Here is an 11,324-nt window from a genome sequence, read left to right on the forward strand (position 1 = left end):
TCAACCCCACCGCTGGTATTAGTAACACACAGTGCTGCCCACGATGGCTACATTTCTTGAGGACTGTGTGAGTCAGACGCTACTATGCTTAAACACGCCTCTCTTTTCATCTCCCAATAGGCCTGTGAGTTTAGGAGCCTGCCCAGGGTCACGTGGCTGGGAAGAGGTGGAATTGGATTGTAAGAGGGCATCCTGGGGACAGAGTCGGGGGCTGAGGGAAGCTGAATGTGGTCCAGATCCTTCAGCAATGGGGCAGTGGTCACAGCTCTTAGCTCCTCATGAGAACGCATATCTGCTGAAATCATTCCTACCTTCATTCTTTCACTCTACAATGCTTTTGAGCATCTTCTCTGTGTTGAGGATGTGTTGGAGATTGGCCGCCAGCTTCCAAGATGGCCTCAGTGATGCTGGCTTCCTGGTGGCCACACCCAGGGATGGCTTGAGTGACCTACGGCATTGGGCAGAACCAAAGGGACGTCTCTTCCAATATAGGCTATAAGACTGTGGCTTCCCTCCTGGGAGCTCTCTCACTCTCTTGCTCTTCCTCTTTTTGTATCACTTGCTCTTGTGGTAGCAAGGCGCCAAGTCACGGGCAGTCCTATAGGGAGGCCCACAGGGCAAGGAACTGAAGTCTCTGGCCAGCAGCCAGTGCACACGGGGCCTGTCAGCAATCACACAAGTCAGTCTGAATGCAAACCCTCTGCCTTGGTCAGGCCTTGTGCTAAGTCGCTTCAGTCGTGTTCGACTCTTTGCGATTCTATGAACTGTGGCCCGCCAGGCTCCTCTGTCCACAGGATTTTCCAGGCAAGAATACTGGAGTGGGTTGCCATTTCCTTCTCCAGGGGATCTTCCCAACCCAGGGATAGAACCGGTGTCTCTTAGGCCTCCTGCATTGGCATTGGCAGGCAGGTTCTTTACCACTAGTGCCGCCTGGGAAGCCTTGAGGTGACTGCAATTTTGTGAGTGTTCCTGGTTCCCAGAAACTGTGGGAGATAATAAACACTAGTTTAAAGCTGCTAAAAATTTAGGGTCATCTGTTACATGGCCATAGAGAACTCAATAGATAGAGATGTATCTGTACATGTGTTTCTTACATTCTGTAGAACGGAGACAGACAGTGGAAGGAAGAAAAGGAGGGAGGGAGGGAGGAAAGGAAGCTGTATGTTAGATAAGCAGCAGTGCTATGGAGTGGAGAAGGAAATGACAGCCCAATCCAGTATCGTTGCCTGGAGAATCCCACGGACAGCGGATCCTGGCGGGCTACAGTCCATGGGCTTGCAAAGAGTCAGACACAACTGAGCGACTAAGCGCAACGCAGCACAGTGCTATGGAGAAAAATAAAGGGGAAATGGGGTGGGAGTGAGGGAGGTTCATTTTTTAAATTTTTATTTTATTTTTTTTGCCCCATTGTGTGGCATGTGAAACTTCCCCGACCAGAGGTACCAGGGGTCGAGCCTGTGCCCCCTGTTAATGGAAGAGTGGAATCTTAACCGTTGTACTGCCAGGAAAGTCCAGGACTTTCCATTTAGTTTATTTATTTATTACTTAATTATTTTTAAAAAATTTATTTTCGGCTGCATGTGGGCTTTCCCTTGTTGTGGTGAGTAGGCTCTAGAACTCAGGCTCAGTAGTTGTGGCACATGGGATTAGCTGACCTTGGAACTAAGTTGCATATGGAATCTTCCTGGACCAGGGATTGAACTGGTATCCCCTGCATTGGCAGGTAGATTCTTAACCACTGCACCACCAGGGAACTCCAAGGACATTCCTTTTAAATAGGGTGACCAGAGAAGGTCTAAGTGCGAAGGGGTCAGCTAAACAAAGACCCAGAAAAATGTGAGGGAAAGAGCATCAGGCAGAGGAAACGGCAAGTGCAGAGGCCCTGAGGTGGGCTCATGTCTGGATATGGACCTACCAGAGTTCATGCTCTATTTTTCACCACTAGATTGATTATCCTTACCAGGCCTGGCTTTGGCCACTCATCATGCAGCCTCCAGGAGCAGGGAGGCGGTGTGCATAGCTGCCACCATTGTCTTTCTAAAAGGCTTGGGCCCTAGACCTTGGCTTTATGGCTGTACACCTGGAAACGGGTCTCAGGCTCTCAGGAGGTAGAAGCAGCTGCAAGGCCCATATTTCCCCAGCCTCCTAGGCTGGTGGTCTGGGACAAGTTTGAGTGAAACTTCAGGGTGAGAGAAATGATGGAAGAGATACAATTTGGATGCAGAAAGACTCCAATTTCAAAGATCCTGCAATAATTAATGGGGGTTAACATGTAGAATAATCTGACTCTGGCCTCACTGCTATCGTTGTAGGCTATTCTTTGCAGTGTCTGTCTTTGGAGCAAGCAAAGTGCAAAGTGTGCGATTGGAAGAGTGAAAGTGAAAGTTGCTCAGTGTCTGACTCTGCAATCCCATGGAATTCCAGTCCATGGAATTCTCTAGGTCAGAATATTGGAGTGGGTAGCTGTTCGCTTCTCCAGGGGAATCTTCCCAACCCAGGGATCCAACCCATGTCTCCTGCACTGCAGGCAGATTCTTTACCAGCTGGGCCATCAGGGAAGCCCGTGATTGGAGGAATCACAGCACAAAGTGCCAAAATAAGAACCCACTCTGCCCATTTGGCCAGCACAGCCTCCCTGCCTCTTAGTAACAGAACTGTTGCTTGTAAGTGACCCATGGCCTGTGGACTCCTTCCTTTTGTCCCTTCCTCCCTCTCACCTGAAGGATGTCTCTCTTATCCTGCAGTGCATCTTCATGGTCCCTCGGGGCTCCCCTCTGGCAGGCCCAAGGCCATAGCAATTGTATTTTCCAGATCAGAACAGACAGACAGTGCAGCAAGCCTGAAGGTATACTTAGAGGACAAAGGGACAGACCACTGAAGAAGGGACTTTCTGGGAAAATGAAGGGCCCAAAGTAGCAAATACCCCTGCCCCCAAGAGACCCACTCATCTTGGAGGGCAGATGTGCCATCCCTTTACTCATCAGTGAGTTCTTTCAACAAACTTTTCTTGAACCCCTACTATACAGCAGAACTGGCCCGGGTGCTAGAAACAATCTGAGCAAGTCAGACTTCCTGCCCTGGGAGCGTTACGGCCAGCAAGGGAGAGAAACAGACCAGGGAGGGACTCTCATCTGAGTCCAAGGGGAGGACCTAGGAGGAGCATGTACATGTGGTGATATCAGGGGAAAGTGCCATGGGAAGTGACCTCTAAGCCGAGATCAGCAATATGAGTAGGAACTAGATGAAGAGAAGAACTAGGCAGGGGAAGAGCTAGTGCAGAACTCCTGAGGTGAGAGAGGTGGTAGAAAGGGCAGACAGTCTTGAGAGTTTCATCTCTAAGACCCACCGGGCATTTTATTTTTTTGTTTGTTTGTTTACATTTGCATTTTAGAAACATCACTTCTGCTACTGTATTGACTGCTCCCCACCCACTGCCCGCCCCTTCCTGGCCCTGTGGCTGGGCATGAGCTGAGGCAGGAGCCTCTGGGGAGACCTCAGCCCAGGCTGACCCAGTCTCCCCACGGTGTTGGGGGTGTAATGACAGGCTCTCCTCTTCTCTGCACCCCACCCACCCAGCAGACCACGGGGTCAGTTCTGAGGGCCGCTATATTGGGCTCTGGTGGGTGAGGGTTCCGTCCCTCCTCTGCCCGCATAGGCCGGGTTCCCCCCCGGGATTGAGGGGTCATTTATATTTCCAGGGTGGCAGGGCCTCCTCCCCAGAGCCACGGGCGCCTGAGATAACAGGGCAGCCCAGGCGCTGTTTATGAAAAGGCAGTCTAGTGGCAGTGGGCAGGGCCTGAGGGAATGGTGACTGCTGCCACAGATAGCAACTGGGGCGGGGAAGGTTGTCTAAATTACAGCTCCCAGAATAGAGGGACCCGGAGGGAGTGGTGGGGCATCCTACCAAGAAAGCACTGGCTGCCTGCCAGGCACGTCTGGGCTCCGGGCCCTGCTGCAGGCAGAGGCGGGGTGACCACACGCCAGCCAGGCCCTGGGGGATGCCATTCATCCCTGGCCAAGGCAGTGGGCAGCTCTGGGGTGGGCTGGGCAGTGGCAGGGAGGCTTCTGGGGCTTGGGAGAGAATCAGCCCGGTGTGACCTTCTCAAGGGGTGAGAGCATGAGAGGAGGGAAAACCCGGGAATGGGGGTGGGGGGCACTGACATCTTGCTCGCCCCTGGAGGAGACTCCATCACACGTCTCTCTGGATATTTCACATAAGAAGTGTGAGATACTGTAAAAATAACAAGAATGACAGGCATAAAAATAGCACCTACGTGTCGGGCATGGCTCTAAGCAATGACATACATCACTTTAGTTCACCCTCATAGCTTAAGTGATGTGGGTATTATCACCCCCATTTTACAGCTGAGAAAGCCGAGGCCCACAGAGGTCGAGTAGGTGCTAAGTAAAGCCAGTGAGTGGGAAACCTTATTTGACACTAAAGCCTGGGCTCAGTCAGGAGTCTGGTTGGAGCCTTTACCCACTGGGTTTGGGTTTTTTCTTCTTTTATGTGGATCACAGCTTCCTGCTTTGTATCAGCCTCCCAGAACTATTGTAGGAATCACATGCAGACAGCATGCTGGGCTGGAAAGATCTTCAACTCTGAAAACCTGGCCAAACTGTATGGCTTACCCACTGTAGGCCTCTCTGTTCTCATCTGTAAAATGGGGATTTCCTAGGGCCCTCTGATAATCAGATGAGAATATATATGTGGAAAAGTATTCAGAGCTTTGAAGGCAGGTTATAAAGAGAATGCCACATTTCAAATGATTATTGTTGGGAAGTTGAATTGTCATAAAGGTGACAATTTCAGTTCACTAGGGGAGCTCACCCACGCACACCATCCCCAAGGAGCATCCTTCTTTTTTCTTTAAAAAATTATTTACTAATGGCTGCACACAGGCTTTCTCTAGTTGCAACTAGCAGGGCCTATTCTCTAGTTGCAGTATGTGGGCTTCTTATTACGCTAGCTTCCCTTATTAGAGCATGGGCTCCAGAGCACTGGGCTTCAGTAGCTGCTGCTCAAGGGTAGATTCTTAACCACTGGACCACCAGGGAAGTCCAAGAGTCCTTCAACATGGACTTGCCCCTTGGTTTATCCTTGGTAGCGATTTAGTTTTCCTGTAAGCGGTGGCTTAAAGCAAGGCACACTCACATTCATTTTCCATGAGGATTTGCTGCTCTGAAACTGCATTTCTTCAACTGCTTCTCCTCCAGTGCTGATTTTCAGCTGAGATGGGGGTCCCTCCCCACCCCTGAGTTCTCAGCACCAGCTGTGTTTGGGGCTGGCATCTCCATACGGAGACCCAGACTTGGCCCTGGGTGACCCTTGTCCCCAGGCTCCTGTCGGCTTCCTGAGCCTTCTACCCTGCCCTCCCAGGTGTGTTACTTAATGTTGTGCAAGATCCTCCAGTCCAGCCCCAGGGGGAAGTGGGGCAACAAGCCCCAGAAGCTGGAACTTGCTGACTCATCCAGGAGTCAAGGGCAGGTGAAGGAGGAATAAGCAGGGACACCTAGCCACCAGCCTCACCAAGCTCCCTGCACACATGACTGCCTCCTCTCCCTTGGTCTCTGGCTCAGGGTCTTTGGTGACCTAGCTTTACCCCTGTTTCTCCCAAGCCCAGTGGTAGTCTTTCCCAAGGCCAGGTCTTCCTCCTCCCCCCAGGATCCTTGTCATTCACTGTGAGGAGCTGGTTCAACTGGGCTCCTACACCTTCTGCTGAGATTTATGTCACACTCTCAATGACCTCAGAGGGGGCAACGTTTAGTTTCGGAGAAGGCAATGGCACCCCACTCCAGTACTCTTGCTTGGAAAATCCCATGGACGGAGGAGCCTGTTAGGCTGCAATCCATGGGGTCGCTAAGAGTCGGACACGACTGAGCGACTTCACTTTCACTTTTCACTTTCATGCATTGGAGAAGGAAATGGCAACCCACTCCAGTGTTCTTGCCTAGAGAACCCCAGGGAGGGGGGAGCCTGGTGGGCTGCCGTCTATGGGGTCGCACAGAGTTGGAAACGACTGAAGTGACTTAGCTTAGCTCAATGACTACTCCTGGTGAAACTGCCCCTGCTGCTGCTGCTGGCAGCCCACCAGGCTCCCCTGTCCCTGGGGTTCTCCAGGCAAGAACACTGGAGTGGGTTGCCATTTCCTTCTCCAATGCATGGAAGTGAATAGTGAAAGTGAAGTCGCTCAGTCGTGTCTGACTCTGTGCTACCCTATAGACAGCAGCCCACCAGGCTCCTCCGTCCATGGGATTTTCCAGGCAAGAGTACTGGAGTGGGGTGCCATTGCCTTCTCCAAAACTGCCCCAGGATCTATTAATGTGAGCAGCTCTCTCCATCCTAGGGAGGATTCTATGGAGAATCCTTAAGGGGAAACCATTCACCATCATTCACCCGCTCATCCATTCAACGAATGCTTATTGCCTACCTACTGTGTCTATGGTGCTATTCTGGTCACCAGGGACACAAAACATTTTGCCCTCATGGAGCTCACATCTAATGCGAGAGGCAACTGATACCTAAGTATACAGAATGCTAGCCAGCTAGATACGCCATGGAGAACACAAAGCAGGGAAGGGTATTGAGAGCGGGGGGAAGGGTGATATTTATTCAAAGACAGCTTACCAGCTGGAAGAAACCCAGCTGGTAAGGTGTGGGGCAGGATGAGGGATCCAGCTGTGCAGATGTTTGGGGACAAGCCTTCAGGCAGAGGGAACAAGCAGCAGGAGGCCAGAGCTTGAGAGAGAGTCCAGAAAGTCAGTGCGGCGTGGCGGGGGCCGGTGGGGGGGGTGGGCCACTGGAAGAATAGCGTTGTTGTTTAAGGAGAAGCAGGTTTGAAAGATGGACATTTTGGCTGTAAAGCCCTAAACTCTAACCCAAGTCCCTCAAGCCAATTAGTTTAAATCAGCTGGGGTTAAGGGTTCACGTCCTGATTTGCCGCTTCTTCGACTCTGACCGTGTCTGCAGGGAAAGTGATCTAGCTCCCCTGTCTGGCAGAGTATCCTGCTGTCTCTCCCACCTCCACCCCATGCCTCCTCCAGCTCCCCCAGATCCACAGAGGAGATGACTTACCTGCCTGCTCACCTCCCTTAAGTCCCGACCTGGCACATACCTGCTTAATGTCATCACTTCTATTTATGTCTTTTCTCTCCAGCTACATTGAAAACAATGGGAGGGCAAGAACTAGTTTTAAACAGCTTGGAATTTATTGCGCTGGACTTAACAGAGATGTCTCTATAAATATACTTGAATTGATCAAGATGTAGATGCTCAAAGGAGGCTATCTCTCATCTTGGGGACAATGGGGCTCCAAGCAGCCTTCTCTCTAAACTGCCTTCAGGGGTTTGAGGGATGTGAGGAAGCCTGGTGGGGTTTACCAGACACCAGGGGTTTCCAGGGTTCTCCCACCTTGGATCTAAACATCTAAACACCAAGTTCTTGTCACCTCTAGGATGTCGCCTAAGATGAGACTGTGGTCTCTCAGTCCTTGGGCTCCAAGAAGGTGCTGTAGGGGTTGCAATAAGGCAGAGGAAGCTCACTAAACAACCCCTACCCACCCCACTTCACCAGGAGGAGGAGCTCTGCTTTTCTTTACATATATGCTTCCAGGTATGATTTCTTTTTGAAAAAAGATTTGCTTCTAATCACACACACACACTCAGAGTCTGTAAAACACTGGTGTAGCTGAAAGTGTTGGAAACTCTGGTTCTAGATCTTATATGAAGCTGACCAGGTTTGGCCACAGTCTCCTCATTTAGAAATACTAACATATGGAAATACCTTTCCAACCACAGGATGATAAATGTCAAATTCTTCAAATCAATGTTCTCCAGCTCTAATGATTATGGCCCAAGGAGCAGACACTCTGAGATTCTGACTCAGGTGATCTATAGAGCATGTCTTGACAAACACGGCTTTGAAAAATTCCTAAATGGGTAGGAGAGATAATTAGGATTAACATATACATACTCAGTTCAGTTCAGTTCAGTCACTCAGTCGTGTCTGACTCTTTGTGACCCCATGAATTGCAGCACACCAGGCCTCCCTGTCCATCACCATATCCCAGAGTTCACTCACACTCACATCCATCGAGTCGGTGATGCCATCCAGCCATCTCATCCTCTGTCGTCCCCTTCTCCTCCTGCCCCCAATCCCTCCCAGCATCAGAGTCTTTTCCAATGAGTCAACTCTTCGCATGAGGTGGCCAAAGTATTGGAGTTTCAGCTTTAGCATCAGTCCTTCCAAAGAACACCCAGGACTGATCTCCTTTAGGATGGACTGGTTGGATCTCCTTGCAGTCCAAGGGACTCTCAAGAGTCTTCTCCAACACCACAGTTCAAAAGCATCAATTCTTTGGCACTCAGCTTTCTTCACAGTCCAACTCTCACATCCATACATGACCACAGGAAAAACCATAGCCCTTGACTAGACGGACCTTTGTTGGCAAAGTAATGTCTCTGCTTTTGAATGTGCTATCTAGGTTGGTCATAACTTTCCTTCCAAGGAGTAAGCGTCTTTTAATTTCATGGCTGCAGTCACCATCTGCAGTGATTTTGGAGCCCAAAAAATAAAGTCTGACACTGTTTCCACTGTTTCCCCATCTATTTCCCGGGAAGTGATGGCACCAGATGCCACGATCTTAGTTTTCTGAATGTTGAGCTTTAAGCCAGCTTTTTCACTCTCCTCTTTCACTTTCATCAAGAGGCTTTTTAGTTCCTCTTCACTTTCTGCCATACTGGTGGTGTCATCTGCATATCTGAAGTTATTGATATTTCTCCCGGCAATCTTGATTCCAGCCTGTGCTTCTTCCAGCCCAGCGTTTCTCATGATGTACTCTGCATAGAAGTTAAATAAGCAGGGTGACAATAGACAGCCTTGATGTACTCCTTTTCCTATTTGGAACCAGTCTGTTGTTCCATGTCCAGTTCTAATTGTTGCTTCCTGACCTGCATATAGGTTTCTCAAGAGGCAGGTCAGGTGGCCTGGTATTCTCATCTCTTTCATAATTTTCCACAGTTTATTGTGATCCACACAGTCAAAGGCTTTGGCATAGTCAATAAAGCAGAAATAGATGTTTTTCTGGAACTTTCTTGCTTTCTCCATGATCCAGTGGATGTTGGCAATTTAATCTAAGGTTCCTCTGCCTTTTCTAAAACCAGCTTGAACATCTGGAAGTTCACGGTACACATATTGCTGAAGCCTGGCTTGGAGAATTTTGAGCATTACTTTACTAGTATGTGAGACGAGTGCAATTGTGTGGTAGTTTGAGCATTCTTTGGCATTGCCTTTCTTTGGGATTGGAATGAAAACTGACCTTTTCCAGTCCTGTGGCCACTGCTGAGTTTTCCAAATTTGCTGGCATATTGAGTGCAGCACTTTCACAGCATCATCTTCCAGGATTTGAAATAGCTCAACTGGAATTCCATCACCTCCACTAGCTTTGTTCATAGTGATGCTTTCTAAGGCTCACTTGACTTCACATTCCAGGATGTCTGGCTCTAGGTGAGTGATCACACCATCGTGATTATCTTGATCATGAAGATCTTTTTTGCACAGTTCTTCTGTGTATTCTTGTCACCTCTTCTTAATATCTTTTGCTTCAGTTAGGTCCATACCATTTCTGTCCTTTATCGAGCCCATCTTTGCATGAAATGTTCCCTTGGTATCTCTAATTTTCTTGAAGAGATCTCTAGTCTTTCCCATTCTGTTGTTTTCCTCTATATCTTTGCATTGATCACTGGGGAAGGCTTTCTTATCTCTCCCTGATATTCTTTGAAACTCTGCATTCAGATGCTTATATCTTTCCTTTTCTCCTTTGCTTTTCACGTCTCTTCTTTTCACAGCTATTTGTAAGGCCTCTCCAGACAGCCATTTTGCTTTCTTGCATTTCTTTTCCATGAGGATGGTCTTGATCCCTGTCTCCTGTACAGTGTCACGAACCTCCGTCCATAGATCATTAGGCACTCTATCAGATCTAGTCCCTTAAACTATTTCTCACTTCCACTGTATAATCATAAGGGATTTGATTTAGGTCATACCTGAATGGTCTAGTGGTTTTCCCTACTTTCTTCAATTTAAATCTGAATTTATTAAGTCTGTATTAATTAATTAAGTCTGTGTGTGTATATATATACATACTACTATATGAAAAATGGGGCTTCCCTGTTGGCTCAGTGGTGAAGAATCTGCCTGGAATGCAGGAGACATGGGTTCGATCCCTGATCTAGGAAGATCTCACATCCCACAGAGCAACTAAGCTTGTGGGCCAAGATTATGGAACCTGCGCTCTAGAGCCCAGGACCCACGAACTACTGCAGCCCTGGAGTCCTAGAGCCTGTGCTCTGCAGCAAAAGAAGTCACCACAATGAGAAGTGTGTGTACAGCTAGAGAGTAGGACCCATTCCCCGAAACTAGAAAAAAGCCTGTGCAGCAATGAAGACCCAGCACAACCAAAATACATAAATAAATACAAATTTTAAAGATGTACCTTTATACTTAAAAAAAGATGTATGTAGTTTTTCATTTCCGTGTGGGCTTTTCTCTAGTTGTGGTGAGTGGGGGCTATTCTCCAGTGGCGGTGCATGGGCTTCTCATTGTGGTGGCTTCTCTTCTTGTCAAGTATGGGCTTTAGGGTGTGTGGGCTTCAGTGGTTGCGGCACATGGGCTCAGGAGTTAGCTCCCAGGCTCTAGAGCCTGGTGTATGGCCTTAGTTGCTCCAGGGCACGTGGGACCTCCATCAGGGATCAAACCTCCGTCTCCTGCATTGACAGGCAGATTCTTTTACCAATGAGCCCCCAAGGAAGCCTCCCTTTATACTTATTTATAGGCTTTTATTGAGTGCTACTATGTGCACGGGTGCTAGGGAGATAAGTATAATTATGATGTGGAGAAAAGGGAGAAAATTTAACTCTTTACATCAGAGAAAGTATGTGAATTAGAATCTTGGAATATTAGTGCTGCAAAATTTCTTAGGGGTTTATATAATCCTTCTTATATGGGTGGGAAAACTGAGGTTCATGATGGAGAAGGAGCTTACCCAGAGTACCACGAGTTAGAACCCTTATGTGGTCTTTAATCAGATTTATTAATGAGAAAATAGGAGTGGTCCTTAGCCTCCCACCCTGATGGAGTGAAGCCAGGAAAGGTGGAGACAAGAGGGGGAAAGTGGAGTCATCCTGTAAAAGGAAGCCAGGGAACATAAAGCAAGGTCCAGGACCTCGGTCCTCCCTCCCTCCCAGCTTAGATCCTTGAAGCCTGCCATCCCCTCACCAGGGGATGCAGGCAGGAAACGAGGGAGATTGGCCTGTTCGATTCTGAGCCC

This window comes from Bos grunniens, chromosome 19, assembly GCF_055505025.1.
Source record: "Bos grunniens cultivar Pamir isolate PY7600 chromosome 19, Bosgru_T2T1.0, whole genome shotgun sequence".
Lineage (NCBI taxonomy): Eukaryota > Metazoa > Chordata > Mammalia > Artiodactyla > Bovidae > Bos > Bos grunniens.